Source organism: Brassica oleracea, chromosome C3 (genome assembly GCF_000695525.1).
Source record: "Brassica oleracea var. oleracea cultivar TO1000 chromosome C3, BOL, whole genome shotgun sequence".
Taxonomy (NCBI): domain Eukaryota; kingdom Viridiplantae; phylum Streptophyta; class Magnoliopsida; order Brassicales; family Brassicaceae; genus Brassica; species Brassica oleracea.
The window spans coordinates 58,238,680-58,241,409 of NC_027750.1; the positions used below are offsets into that span (position 1 = coordinate 58,238,680).

A 2,730-nucleotide genomic window follows, 5' to 3' on the forward strand; every position below is an offset into this window, starting at 1 on the left:
AAGGCGAGATAACAAAGGTAAAACCCTAATCTAGCCGGCCGGTGAGTATCAGTGATTTCGGATCCCTTTCTCGTTGTGTTCCCTTCCCTTTATATAGTTGACCTCGTACTCTCCCGTGACCTAGTTTGCGTCGTGTTCGTGGGCTTTTAACTCGTTGGGCCGAGAAGCCCATATTGTCTCGAGTGGCCGTTGAGTCGAGGACGCTTAGACGCGCGTTTCGAGCCGTCGAGCCGAGACACCGTTTCGTTCTAAGTGGGCTGGGCGATCTGTTCTTCGGGCCTCGAGGGATGTCGAATCCACCCTCTACAGTAATGAATTGCTTAATCTACACAATAAACCACGTGAAAAAAAATGAAAGAAATAAACTTTCCTGACAAAAGAAAAGTTTGGAAATAAACTTTCCGGTCATGTAAGAAATTATTGGCCTATCATCGAAATAGCCAAGTCATTGGATCAATTCGTCATAATAGTATCTAACCAAACCGGCTTTGGTTTTAGATCCGATTTTGCCCCAGATGCTTGTTCGACTCGGAGTTGGGCCTGTTATGTCGGGAAACCGAATCGACGCTTCGGTTTCCTAGGCGGCTAAAATACTGTTCCCAGGCCCACGTAGGCCCACGTAGGTATCATGTTGACGCCTCGGGGAAGTACCCCATCTCTCCCTTATAAATACTTGATCGTTCCTCTCCTCCTCTATTCTTCTCCGCGTTATCCAGGTATTCTCTCCCTTCTTCCCTCCACTTCTCTCTCTAAGTTGTTATTGTAATATAGATAGCGATACGTCGTCTGGGGGAAGGTTATCTCGCGAACAGAAAGGGAAGGAGGTTGTGACCGTATCTCGTCCTTTGAGAGACGCGGGCAAGGTTCCGCTCGAGGAGTTCGAACGGGTTCATCATGATGCAATGATGGACACCGGGAGTCTGGATCTGCCTCAAAGGATCCTGGTTTCCGAGTCTTCGTGTTCATTCCGTCAAGAAGTAAGGGGAAACCAAGCCGAGCCGCAGGCTTGCGATAGAGACGATTCTGGCGGTGCGAGAGACGGAGTCCTTCCAGCTCACTATATGCCAACGTGTTATTATCCTGGGGAGATCTTCGAAGAGCTGCCGGCGATAGCTCCCGATTGTCTGCGCTCTACGGATGTGAGCGGTCAGGCATGGGAGAACGTTATGAAGACGCAATCGACTCCCAACAGCGTGAAGAGGCTTCTGAGGGAGTGCCACGGATTTGGGGTGACTTTCTTGATTCCTTCGGCGAGCCAAAGGCCTTGGTCGCCGCCGGTTAGGTATCAATGCGTCTACGAGTCCTATTTTCGTGACGATACGAAGCTTTGGTTTCCAATTCCCCGACTAGTCACGGCATACGCGAGGCGCCGAGATGCAGCGATAAGCCAATTTTTGAATGGTTCGTGGCGTATTGCAGTTGCTTTGTTGGTTATGGCTGCCGAGATCGATACCTCGCTGAGCGTTCGTACCTTTGAACAATTGACGTCCGTGAGTTCGTTGGAGGATGGCCTCCTATCGATAAAAATGCGGCCAAGCTACAACGTGATAGGGGGCATCCTAATAAGACGTTCGATTGGCAGAGGTCTTATTTCTATGTTAAATGCGACGATTCTGCCTTCGAAGACCCTCCAGACGACAACTACCGTGTCTTGTGGAACACTTTGCTTGGTAGAACGCTTTCGTTAACTCGTTTTATTCCTTCGCGTACTAACTGCCTTCTATTTTCTCTGTCTTTTTTCTTTGTAGCGAACCATCCGACTTCTCGTGAATACCCGGAAGAGTTTCTTGCGAATGCTCATGCTATCGCGAGACTCGCTCAAGAGCACTGGGGGAATATTTCTTGGGAGAGGGTTCGCCGTTCGATCGACCGTATCTCCAGGAGTAAGTCCATTTTTTTTTATAAGTCGCGGTGTGGGCTTCTACTCTCTCCTTGTTGAATTGTTTTTTTTAACATGTCCTTTGCAGGGTATTGGGATTCGAGTTACCTTCCGTCGGTTAACAAAACCAAGAGACGTATTTCGCTGTTCACCGGTGAAGAGCAGAAGAAGATCAACGCAACAAGAAAGATGAGGGGCCTTCCGGAACTGAGCGCTATGATGGCGGGAGAGCTTGTCTTGTCGCGTGCCGAGCCATTGGTGCCTCCCAGCGAGTTGGTCATTGATGACGTGAACCTCGCGAGTTCTGCCATCGCGAGTCCTCACTTGTTGTTGCCGCTGCTCCTAAGAAGAAAAAGAGCAAGAAAAGAGCCCATGACGAGCCGCATGTCGATGATGATCGCGAGACTCTTCCAGAGGGAGGCGATCGTTCGGAGGGTGCAGAGCCGCCGACGAAGAAGAGAAAGAAGATGAAGCGAGTATCTTTGGAGGATAGCGTCACGGGTCGAGACAGTGGAATCGCTTCCCCCCTGCTCCATCTGATCCGACTGACGGGCCCTCTCTCAACTTGGCCCTAGCGGATGAACCTCGAAGCGTCTCACCCGAGGTTCCGCTTCAGAAGAAAAGGTCGAAGCAAACCGGAGAGCAAGGGAAACCTAGCGCCAAGTTTCCCCCGTTGCTATTTCATCGAACCCTGGGACGTCGGTCCCCAGTCCATCGACTGGTGGTATTCCGGTCGTAAGGAAGACTTTGAGAGTCGAGTTTCCTGACTGTGTTTCTTTTGAGTATTACTGGCCAACTCCTCTGGTCTACGCTCCTCACAAATGCGCGGAATTGGTCAGCCAGATCAAGTG

At 50.4% G+C, this 2,730-nt stretch overlaps 1 protein-coding gene across 1 annotated transcript in view; it reads left to right on the top strand.

The window, feature by feature from the left end:
• LOC106331065 (U5 small nuclear ribonucleoprotein 200 kDa helicase-like) overlaps window positions 1–2,730 on the top strand; it is a 27,066-nt gene that overhangs the window by 12,681 nt on the left and 11,655 nt on the right.